Here is a 12868-nt window from a genome sequence, read left to right on the forward strand (position 1 = left end):
TGGTCTGTTGTCTAAAATAAACTCACCAGTAAGAATGATCTCTTACATAGAGGCAACATTTGAGAAAAAGTTTGAGAGTTTGATAAATAGATCAACTCCTGCTCTTTATAAAGCAGTAATTAAAAAAAAAAACAGTTGAGTAAAACAGTGTATAGCATTACTGAGGATGGATCCCAGAACCTTGTGTTTTCTAAGAAAGTGAGCTGCAATTGAGCTATGTCCCAAGCCTCACCACCCTTATTTTGTTGTTGAGATAGCATCTCACTCATTTGGCCAAGATTGATGTTGAATTGGGTCTACTGAGTAGCAGAGATGACAGGGCTATGCAGCCGAGCCCACCTAAGTACAGAAAAACAAAACAAAGGAGGAGGCAACAATGCTTGATAAGAAATGCACTCATTACCTTGCTCATGTAACTGTAACCCCTCTGTACAGTATTTTCACAATAAAAAACTTATTTTAAAAAAGAAAAACAAAACAAAACAAAAAACCACGGCTGGCATGCATGCCTTCATTGTTGATTTCTTTTTTCCCACATGTGACTCACTAAGTAACACATTAGTTTTTAGCTGTTCACATAGAAATACGTGCACACAAGAGGATGCATACATGCATATTTGCAACAACTTTAGTTTATTAAGATGTCATTTGTCTGACCTACAATCCAACTGTGATTACTACAGGTTACAAGTATTCTTGATTATTTCAGAACTTTCTAACTCTGCACCATAAAATCGGCTCAGTCTGACTTATAAAAGCAGGCTGATGACCTGACCGTTTGATATCCATATTCTAATTTCTGCTGAAATTGGACTGCATTTACTTATAATTTAATTTGTTTCATTAAGAGCACTACTGACTTAAACTGTTTCACTATTTTAGAAACATTTTTTAATGATTATGACTTTTTTTCCCCAAATCAGGCTTTTTGTGTCTAACTTCAAAAAATATGTTATGGTTACTACCCTTCTTATGAAGTAATTTGATCTCATAGCTATTTCTAGAAAGAACACCGTTCAATAATACTCTCAAATCAATGTAGCTCGCTCAGGGAAAGCCTTGCTTTCATGCCTCAGTTTTTACATACACTATTAAGTCCAACAACTAAGTTCTTCAGTAATCTCAACCCGGTGAAACAAATACATAGAGAGTACTGTGAACATAATGTGGCAGTTCAATTTCAAACCCCAAATTACAATTTTCAATAAGCATTAATCAATACTAAAAGTACTAGAGTTCTAAAACATAATAAAAATATGGCATTTAATTAAAGTAAGGTATTTTTTCCCCTGTTATTACTTTTCCAGGGTCAGTCCAACAAGGAAAACCCATACCTTACAAAAGAAAAGCGAGAAACAAACAAGCAGAAAGCCCTGGGAATGGGTGAAGAAAGGACCATCTTCACTGTGCTGTACGGACAGAACCTCTCTCAGTTTCATGTGTGAGCTCCTAGACCTGCTCCAGGTAATGGGCCAGATTCATTACTAATGACATGTTCGCTCTTTAAAAATGAAGTGCATCACAGGCATCTTATTCAGATCTCCAGGGAGGGACATCTCACTGGAGCACCATCCATAAATAAATGCTGTGACATATTTGATATGAAATTATGTCTAGGGGGGAGAGGGAGGGAGGATAGGAAGGGTTGGGGAGGGGAAACAAAGAAGGAGGCAACAATGTTTGATAAGAAATGTACTCATTACCTTGCCCATGTAATTGTAACCCCTCTGTACGGTATTTTCACAATAAAAAAATATTTTGTTCTCAAAAAAAAAGAAGAATGTGATGGCCATTTGAAATCAATTAGGTTTATTCAAGAAAAATATATCCTTCTGTGATATCAAAATCATCTCTGAAAGTACTGCAAGTCTGTTAAAGTGCTACACTTTGTGCAAAGGTTGTTCATAAAAGCTTACCGGAGAATTCTCTACTCCTCGGGAACCAACAAGTTCACTTAATATCATCCTGAGATCACAAACATCACCTGGACTTTGACCCTGATACCTTCATTCTCACCTCTCTCTCTGTATCCACCAGCTGAGTATCACAGCTACTACCAGTGTTTTATCAGACCACCATAAGCGGCTTATTATGGTCTGTGGGACAGACTCCACCCATCTTATTTTTTTTTTTTTTTTTTTTTTTTTTTAAATTGTATTTTATTTTATTTGACAACATACTGTACAGAGGGGCTACAATTACATGGGCAGGATAATGCATACATTTCTTACCAAGCATTGCAGCCTCCTCCTCCATCTTATTTTTTGTGTAAGCATTTGTTTTGGTCTAAAAATTAGAAAGGAATTTCTTTTTTTATTTTTTTTATTTTGTTTTATTTTGTTTTATTTTATTTTTATTTTTTGTGAACATACTGTACAGAGGGGTTACAATTACATGGGCAAGATAATGAGTACATTTCTTATCAAGCATTGCAGCCTCCTCCTTTGTTTACCCTTCACATCCCTTCCCAGCCTCCCCCCATCCCCCCCACCCAATTCTCCACTGCCCCCTCCCCACCACCACCAAAGTTGTAAAGTTTGTTTTTGACATGACAACTTGTACTTCTCATTGTTGCAACGGGTCCACCTGTATCCTTAAACAACTTGTTTTTCCCCATCTCCTCCACAAATTATACCGACATCAAATATAGTGAAAGCAGGGGTTATACTGTGGGGAGGGACATACAAAGCAACAAAGAAATTATCTTATAAATGCGTTAGAAACAAATGCATGAAAGAAAAAAAACATTTAAATACATATCTAAGGTTCATTTTCCTAATATCACCTTATCTGACCTTTTCTGCTTGACTCAGACATATACTAGATATTGCAAATAAGGGAAACCATGGGACCTATGTTTCTTTGGGCCTGGCTTACTTCACTTAATATAAATTTTTCCAAGCCTTTCCATTTCCTAACAAATGGGGCAATGTCATTCTTTCTGATGGAGGCATAGAATTCCATTGTGTATATATACCACATTTTCTTGATCCACTCATCTACTGAGAGGCATCTGGGTTGGTTCCATATCTTAGCTATGGTAAATAATGCTGCAATAAACATAGTTGTGCTGGTAGCTTTAGTGTGGTCTTGTTTGTAAACATTTGGGTAAATGCCCAAAAGTGGGATTGCTGGGTCATAGGGGAACTCTATGTGAAGTCTTTTGAGGAACCTCCATACTGCTTTCCAAAGTGGTTGAACAAGTTTACACTCCCACCAACAATGCAGTAAGGTCCCCTTCTGTCCACATCCCCTCCAGCATCTGTTGTTGTTAGAGTTCTTGATTTTTGCCATTCTAACTGGGGTGAGGTGGTATCTCAATGTTGTTTTGAAAAGACCTCGGAGTCAAAGCAGACACTCTGAAAACATTACAGGATGGAATAGGAGAAACCCTAGGTCTCCTTGGCACAGGCCGAAATTTTCTTAATAGAGACCCAGAAACACAACAAATCAAAGAAAGGTTGGACAAATGGGATTGCATGAAGTTGCAGAGCTTCTGCATGGCAAAGGACATAGCTAGCAAGATCAACAGAAAGCCTACAGATTGGGAGAAGATCTTCACTAGCCGTACAACGGACAATTGTCTCATATCTAAAATATACTTGGAACTCAAAAAATTAAATCCCCCAACAACAAATCTTCAAAGAAACAACTGCCCAATAAATAAGTGGGCTAAAGACTTAAAGAGAAACTTCTCTGAAGAAGAAAGAAGGATGGCCAATAGAACCTCCCTAGCCATAATAGAAAGGAATTTCTAAAGCAAGAGTTTAAATCTCAGCGTCGTTAGTCACACTGGGTATCTCTCTGCTTGGCTTTGTTACTATTGTGGAATGAGTTAGCCTTGTCCTCAGCCTAATCACTTGCCTGAAATCCCAAGTCCTGACCAGGCTGAGCTACCCCTGCCAGAAACCCTGCTTTATACCATATGCAATTTGTAAAGAGCCAACTTCCTTTTATCTCCTTTGCCCAAAGCTGCATGCAACAGATTAAATTTGTGTAATCTCTTCTGTGTCATTTCTCTAATCCTTTTACCTTTTTCCTTTGCCTTTGTGTGGGGTTTATGACTCCCATTTCCAACTTCCTTTTCTTTGTGTGAGAAATGGCCTCAGTTAGTGCTCATGGAAGGCAGAGGCATGTGTAGGAACTGAGAAAACCCGGGCAAAAGGTCAGTTTCCTCCAGCATGGAGTGACCCTGGGCTCCTCAGAGGTTTAGCTACCAGCAGGAAGTGGAATTCTAATTCATAGAATGGTGGCAGATAGCACCTCGTAGCTGCTGATGTAGGAAAATCAATCCTTGGCACTCATTACAGCTATAATTATTTGATCTTCAATATTTAGCTTTTTTTTTTTGTCAGTTGTGGGGCTTGAACTCGGCCTGGGCACTGTCCCTCAGGTCTTCAACTCAAGGCTAGTGCTCTACCACTTGAGCCACAGTGCCACTTCTGGTTTTACTGGTGGTTTATTGGAGATAAGAGTTTCACAGCTTTTCCTGCCTGGGCTGGCTTTGAACTGCAATCCTCAGATCTCAACCTCCTGAGTAGCTAAGATTACAGACTTGAGACACCATCGGTGCCCAGCTTTAACATTTTTTTAAATGGAATTTTCTTAGATTTCTCAGTATCACAACTTGCTGATTTATTTATCCTAATGTGCACTTTGGTATCAGTGTGTCTTTTCCTGGAACAATCAATCAAGGCCATCTCATGCAACATGGAATCATTTTCTCCACCTTCTTCAAGGTTACCCAACTGGTCAGGAAAGCAAAATACAGAAAGAATGGCAACCATCTTAGAAAGGACAGTCAACTTCACTTTCCTAAGAAAGAGAAAAGTGAGAAAAAAAAAACAGAAACCATGCTGCTGTATTGATAATTTCAGATTGTTATTTTTTTCTTTTTTTTTTTATTGTGAGAATACCGTACAGAGGGGTTACAATTGCATGGGCAAGATAATGAGTACATTTCTTATCTAGCATTGTTGCCTCCTCTTTGTTTCCCCTTCCCATCCCTTCCCATATGCCCCTCACCTCCCCCTACCTTGTCCCCCCCACCAAAGTTGTAAAGTTCATTTTTCGACATAACGACTTGTACATCTCATTGTTGCAATGGGTCCACCTTTATCCCTATTTAAACGATTTGTTTTAACTAAAGCCTTCATACCTATCCCTAAGCACTTCTTCCTCGGGAGTCTTCTATTGCAAAGGGTTCAGAGGAGGGCAAATTAGATCGTATATTAGAAGTGCTTGGTCTCCTTGTAGGAAAGGGGCCACATAAATCGCCAGCATTGTCACTTTCTACTTTTCCCATGCCTTTGACCTTAGCTCACTGAAAGTAATTTATAACTGGTTGTGAGGGCAGCTGGGAACAGCTCCATCCGACGCCCCAGCAAACAGGCCTGAGGCAGGAAGCCCAGGCTCGTCACACTCAGTTGGCCAGTCCAGTGCTTGAAGCAACATAATTATAAAGACAACAGCAGCTGTCACTGGCCCTTTGGTGGCAAGAGTTACTGTCTGATGGAGATGGGAGGCTGTTCCAATGCTGCCTGCTTCCCACTTACCTGACATCTCCTTCCACCCCTATGTCAGGGAAGTAGAGCTTTCTGTAAGGGCATGCCTTAGAAGTCCAACTCAAGAAATAGACTCCTAAAAAGAGTTTTTTCCCCCTATTGGCTGGGCTCAGGTAATCAAGAAGGAAAAACTGACATCAATAACTTCCTCAAGAAAGTCTGTAAAATACATTTTTAAAAAATAAGCTATCTTTAAAAAAATATAATACGAGGATATATGACATCACTCTGATGTTTAATATCATCATTTTATTCTAAAACTATCAAGGACAATTTCCATCTTTCTTCCAGGTATAGTGGTGCATGCCTATATCTCAGCTCTGTAGACACTCAGTGAGGTAGGAGGACCATTTGAGGCCACCGTGGGCTATCTTGTGACATCTTGCCTCAAAAGAAACCAAAAAACAAAAATCAACTTTCTGACTGATGGAGTCATGATTTTCTCAGTTGTACCTCAGGAAGATGATCACATTCTCTCCCCTCTCTGCCTACTTCTCCTGCTCTGTTCTTCGATAATGAGGCTCTGGTTAGCTCTCCATAAAATGAGTGTGCTGGAGCATTTCCTGGGGTGGATTTCTCCAGCCAGTCCTTGCTCTTCAGAAGCCAGAGAAGATCATAAAATGTGACGCTGAGGATAATATCTGAAACAAGTCTAAAAATGAAGATTTCACACTGACACCACCTGGCAAGTGAGGGACAGATAGGAAGAGATGATAAAAGCGAGAGCACTTCCTGCTGTCCTGGACAGGAGATGGAAGCCAGCTCGGGCCTCCAGGCATGAAGATGGTGTTAAGTGTTATTGCTGCCCAGGCACCTGATCCAGTATCTCCATGACTTCAGGGATCTTCTCAGCAAGAGACGCATTAACACTCACAAGCTAATCTCCAAATGCTTTTCCAGCCTGGCTTTTCCCAGGGTCCCGCAGTCAGCCTGTGCCCTAAGTAAAATTGAAAGTTTACCCTCTCCAAGCTTTTTCTTGCTCACATCTCGATCTTTCGCAGAAATGCTGTTTCCTTCTTATTTAATTGGCAAATTCTGTTTGGTCTCTACAGTTTCATTAAAGGATAATTCTTTCTTTTGAAGTATTCTTCCCATCCATGAGCACTTGCTTCTTGACATCTGCATATTCTTTTTCATCTTAATTATATGTTTTTACATGACTATAATTATACATTTATGTTTGTGTTTCCTCCCACTCCAGGAAAATCTTAGAGATATTCATAAATCATTTTGCGCCTAGCACTCACTCACAAGACTAAACGGAATAGGCTGAACAATGCATGCTTTTACTTTGTTGAAATTACAGTATGTGATGAAGAGACTGGGAAGGGAAATTGAGAGAAAGGAAAGGGAGAGAAAGCAAACATGAATAACTAAAGAATTACCAGAGGTTTAATTAATTAAAAGAAGTGTTACCCATTATTCTATGTTGTAAATATCTGCTTCAAAGTAAGGAGGAAATGAAGACAGGATAAGGTTTACTTCTTGAGAAGTTGGGATGTTATTTCGGTAGGCTAAATCCTCCACCCGCTCCCCTTCCCAATGAACCTCACTAATATTAATGTTGTTCCATATTTGTGTGCCACACTTGGATGCAACCTCACTATACACCAGATTTGCTTAGACCTTATAACAATCCTATCAAAGAAAACCTTGTATCCTCCAAATCTTTGAGAACCCAAAGAGGTTTTCTTTGTGTGGATCCCATGTAATTGTAACCCCTCTATACAGTATTTTCACAATAAAAAAACATATTAGAAACTTTATATCCCTTGCATAGAGAATTTAAAATATACATTTAACTTTTAAATAACAGCATATATAGATAAATAGGATTTTTATTAAAGATAGCTTTTATCCAAATCAGGAAAAATTACTGTGAAGAAAAATGCCTGGTATTTTGTTTTTTTTTCAAATCTTTCTAATATGCAGCATATTGGTATTCAGTTCAATTCTTTCTTCAATCCATGGTAATTATATAATTGTGGCTGAAGAGTATAAAGAGAATTTGACCTCTTCCAGAAATGTGACTAGAAAAGGAGGGGTTTTCTACTATCTATCTAACATTATGGTTGTCTTTTTGTTTTTTGTTTTTCCAAAACTAACAAAAATTATTTGCAATGTAAATAAGATTATCTGCAATGTAAATCTGAGAGTATATCAATAATCTAGGTTGTCCTCTGTTACATTAAAATTCGCTGGTCTACCTTACATTTTGTGTAGATATTTTAACCATGTTTAATTTTTTAACACCAATACTTGATGTTTAAGAATTTTTCATGTGAAAAGGATGCCCATCAAGGCCTTGAAGTGTTGAAACACATTGTACTAGACATATCAGAAAATTTATTAATTTTATACCTCTTAATATCACCACAAATCTATCAGCAATAACATTTTGGGTTAGGAAGCTTTCAAGTTAACACATATAAATTTTCCAATAATGATTTCACAAGAAAGTTTTCATTTTTATCACTGGTGACAAATATTTTTAGTTATTTCCCTTGAAGTAGCAGGCTCACTGGTCATTTTGCCAACATTACTTGCCAAATACCCAAGTATAAATGAGCACTATTCATCTGTTCATTCTTCTTCCAAATAAATGGGATGCTCCATGAGAGAAAAATGGCTAGTTAGCTCTCAACTGAAAATAAATAAATGAGTCAACAACACTTTTCCTTTCTAGGAACAGCCATGGTGCTTCAGTCTGGAGCAAAATTAACATGTACATAGCTTCCATTTTCTAAGACAGAATTTCTGGCTTACAAATCTACTAGCATTCATTGATTCTACTCTTTTAGTCAAGATATTCTCACATGAAATTAGCCTTTTTATTGCTGGTGTGTGATGGTGACATGATTTAATGTTCTCTGCTGCCTGTTTCTTGCATACTCAGGTCAAACGCCAGCAGAACCATGTCTGTGTTGGCTGCCCTGGTGGAATTTCAGGGACCTTCAGAGTGGACCAACCATAGCTGATATGAAATCTACTTGAACCCTATTTCACGATGAAGAGAGGGGCATTTTGTGGTGCTCAGTATTACAGTTTAGAAGTGGCAGATCCAGGATTCAAATTCAGACATGGAAGCTCTGTCAAGTCTGTGTGCTGAGCCATTCTACCCTGCTGCTTCACTACCTTCTTCTTCGTCTAGAGCTGCAGAGATTTAGAAATTTTTCATACATAGTGACTCCAATATGTGATGTTTTTATCCATGAGCTTCGGAACCTAACTTTAACCCCATAACATAAAATTCCCATGTAACTACAGATAGAAAAAAAAAGACAAAAACCTGCAGGTAGAAGCCCAGACATGCTCAGTTCAGAAGAAGGCTATAAAGTGTAAAGATTTTTCTCCAGTTCAGAAGCAGTCTAACTGGTTTCCCCGAGCTTGGTGATAGAATCAGGAAACTACACAGGCAGGGGCTTGCTCTCCAGTCTAGAGATCTGGAGACAAGACTGCAATTCCAGCCTAGACCACAAGGAGGCTCAGAGTGCTGACAATTTAATGGATCACACACCCATCCTTAAAGAGATGTCCCGGTCGTCTGTACTCAGTTCTGTCAGCTCCTGTGCATTGTACTCGCCTTCCTTACTTTTATTTGGTTGGAAGCATCAACTTCTGAATAAGTGATGTGATCTCTGTCTGTCTGGCCTTCTCTGACCTTCATCTTGAAGGCTTGTCTGCTTCTCCATTACTACCATCAATCTTCTATTCTGGATCATTCTGCTATTATTATCAATGATCTTTAAATAGTTACCTAAAAAGATTGCAATTCAACATGTCAACTTATGTAGTAAAACGGATCTCGATGAGCGTGGCCCCTTTCATCCTTTACCCCCATCGCTCCTAAACCCATTCATGGTCTTGTTTCTTAGTTCCATTTTTCACATCCGTACATTAAAGTATTGTGACTATTTGCCCACCATTCTTCTCTCCATTCTTTCCTCCCCTCCACCTAAGTCCCACCCTCTTGTGGGTAAGACTTAGGGAAGCTTCGTGGTATGAATTTGGTAAAACTTCTGTTCATTGTTCAAAGGGATTGCAGCATGTGAATCCATACCATAGTTAATAAACAAATAGCTGTCCTAGTTTTCCCTCTTAGAAAACAAACCAAAATGCAAAAGCTTCTCTTAGCCCACAGTTCCCTCCAGATAGTGCCCATTTAGCTCCTGCTTTTATAGTCAAAAGTGGCAACACTACACACCCAGCTGCTTAAAACAGAAACCTGGGGAGTGTCCAAGTACCCCTTGCTCTACATTGTTCCATAAATTAAATGTTTCATTGAGCTCATCTTAATGGTTATAGATAGATAGATAGATAGATATAGATATAGATATAGATATTTGTGTGTGTGTGTGTGTGCATATGTATGAGTTAGAGAAAGATAAGGAAGGAGACAGACAGGAAGAGAGAGAGACAGAGGGAGAAGGGAAAGAGAGGAGGAGGGAGGAAGAGAGATGAGATGAAGGGGGAGAAAGAAGGAGGGAAGACAGGGAAGAAAGGAAGAGGGAGAAAGAGAAGGGGGAAAGGGAGAGAGAATAAAGGGAGAAGAAGTGAAAGGGAGGATAAAGAGAAAGGAGAGAGACAGAGGAAGAGGATGAGAGGAAGAGAGGAATGAAAGGAAACAGAGAGAGAGAGAGAGAGGTTGCAATTCTATCAGCTATCACATTGTTCCAGTCCAGTGGCCATGTATTTGCCCTGGTACGCTAAATCTTTTATTTTATTTTGTGTTAGTATTAAGTAGTTGTATGAAGAGGTTACAATTCCAGAAGTCAGGTTATGAGTACAAGGCTCCTCAATCTATGTCACTGCTTCCATTATTAACCCCCCTCCCATCCCTACCTTCAAGTTACATGGCTCAACTTTTAAAGCATGCATATTGATTACAAGGTCTACATTTGCTCACCCTTCCTTTCCCCGTGGGTGTGAATGTTTAGGGACTACGCTGTTGTTTTTGCATTTCTTCCTCAGTGGGATCTCATTTCAGCATCATCTAAGGTCATTTTCCCCATTGTCTCTTTATGTTCCTGTTAGATTTGCCTTCCTCCAAACTCACAGGGCCAACCTAAACCTTTAGTGTTAGGACTGTGGACACTCCTGTTCTACCTGCCTAAGCCCAGTGAGTATGGGGTGTTAAGTGGGTAGAGGGGAGATCAGCTCTTACCAACACTGGAGATACCCTGGAACAGAGAGCCAGGGCTGAGGCTGGGGAAGGAGCTCCACCCAGACTCTATTCCCCTGCACTTGAGCAAGCTCAACATCGCCCGCCAACGCCCTCCTCAGCCTTCTAGTGTATCCCCGTAAACGAGAAGACACCTATCTACTGGACTGAGTTCAATCTTTCAGCTACTTCCCAGAGATAGTTTTGTCAACTTAGCTAGTTCTACCTACTTTTCTTCATACACACAGTTTGGGCTGGCATATGTGTTTTAATAGATTCCTATCTAATTCTTCTTTGCCTCCAAGTTAATTGGTGTCTGCTTTTGATATCTATTAAGCCTCTCTTTTTTAACCTCGCAGAAGACATTCGCCGCAAAAAAAAAAATTTAAGATTATAATGCTTTTCTTTTAAAATAAATTAAAGGTCAGGGGAATTTAAATTTAAGCTGAATGGCTTAAATTGCATCCACCATCCAGGCAGACTTCTCTATCATAATCTCTGCTATTTTTAACCCACAAGATACTTGACTAGATATTTAAATAAAATACTTATTATAAGAAAAGGTTTAGGTGGGTTTTTTTAAACCTTCTTCTTTGCATGAAAAAAACAAAATTCAGAAAGATGAAATTTCTTGCTGGCTTTGCAATGTCCTTGTCAAAACCGAGGATCAAAGTCAGATCATCCAAGACCAAGCTGTGTTCACTCCTTTGTCTTCACCCCCCACCCCAAGTCCAATCAGCCTAATTATCCACTTTAACTGCACTATTTCTAAAACATATAGTTTCGGGGAGGGGGGGAATTCTCTAAACTCCAAGATGTATGATGCTGTTTCCAAAACCTTCCAAAGACACACTTGTTTTTCTTAACAAAATGAATGATTATCTTTGATTGGGAACACTTAAAAAAGTTCCTGCTCAAATTTTCTTACCAAGAGTGTGCTATACAGACAAAAGAGGAGATCAAGTAAACACTCCAAACTTATTCATTAGCCAGAGTCACTACGAAGACAGGAGATGCACACTAGACACTCTGCTAATTACTTAGCTCATTGGAGTGTATTTTAGTCACTTAGCCTGTTTTCTGAGATAGATAGAGATTTTTTTTTCCATTGATCATGGAAGTGACGTTGGCCTTCCCTTATTCTATGTGTGCTGTTTTCATTGTAATGGATTTACAGTATTGCTTTTCCTCTTGCCTGGCCAATACATGTACCACACTTACCACTCATTCATTCACTGCAGACTCCCAGAAGTCAGCTTTCTGTCCAGCATTCTCAAAGGTATTTCTCAACTTGCTTTGAACCATGGTGAGGCCAGTTTCTGGTTCTATTTCCACTGTCAGAGTAGACTGAAGCCAGCTTGGTTGAATGAAGCAGGATGACTGGCTGTGTGTCTGTCAGGTATTTCAATAATAAGAATCAATGGACTGATGGGGGAAGCTTCCCCGTCCTGGAGGTGGAGCCCCTATCCATCCACTGGAGGCTCCAACAGAACGCAGCGCAGCGGAAAACGTGATTGCTCTCAAGCCCTTCAGAAATTGAGATGCCATCCATCTCTTACCCTTGAGCATCAAACTTCCAGACTCTCCTTCCAGACTCTACCACTAATGCTCGGGAGGCTGGGACCTGGCACCTTAGGCCCCATCCACCTCCCCGGACTCTGGACTGGTCTGGAGCCACACGCTAGCTCTCCACGTTGCTGGTTCTCAAGTCGATAGCCATCTGTCAGTACCCTGCTCAGTTTCCACAGCTGTGGGAGCCATTTCCCCCTCTGGATCCTTTCTGTCTGTTTATCATCTGTTCCATTGTTTCTGTCTCTCCGGAGAACACTGACTGTTGAAAGCAGGAGGGAAGCCGCTAAGTCCATGTGGTCTCAGGTTCAACGTGGCTTCCCTTAGAAACCCCAGAGCAAAGGATTTACAGCATGAAATCCACCCACCTGGGGGCGGGAATGTGTGTTTACTGCTTAACGGAGGGCAGATCTCAGGGAAGGGTAGACGATGAGCTCTTCTCAGTGGGCAGAAGATGATGATGGTACAGGAGGCCAGGGCAGTGGAAAAAAACACCCAGGGCTCCCAATACCACGGTGGCTCTCCAAGTGGCTCATGTGGGCAATCTCACAGGAAAGCAAATGCTCAGGCGCCA

This window comes from Dipodomys merriami, unplaced genomic scaffold (assembly GCF_024711535.1).
Source record: "Dipodomys merriami isolate MVZ:Mamm:240054 unplaced genomic scaffold, mDipMer1.0.p SCAF_110, whole genome shotgun sequence".
In the NCBI taxonomy this organism is placed as follows: Eukaryota; Metazoa; Chordata; class Mammalia; order Rodentia; family Heteromyidae; genus Dipodomys; species Dipodomys merriami.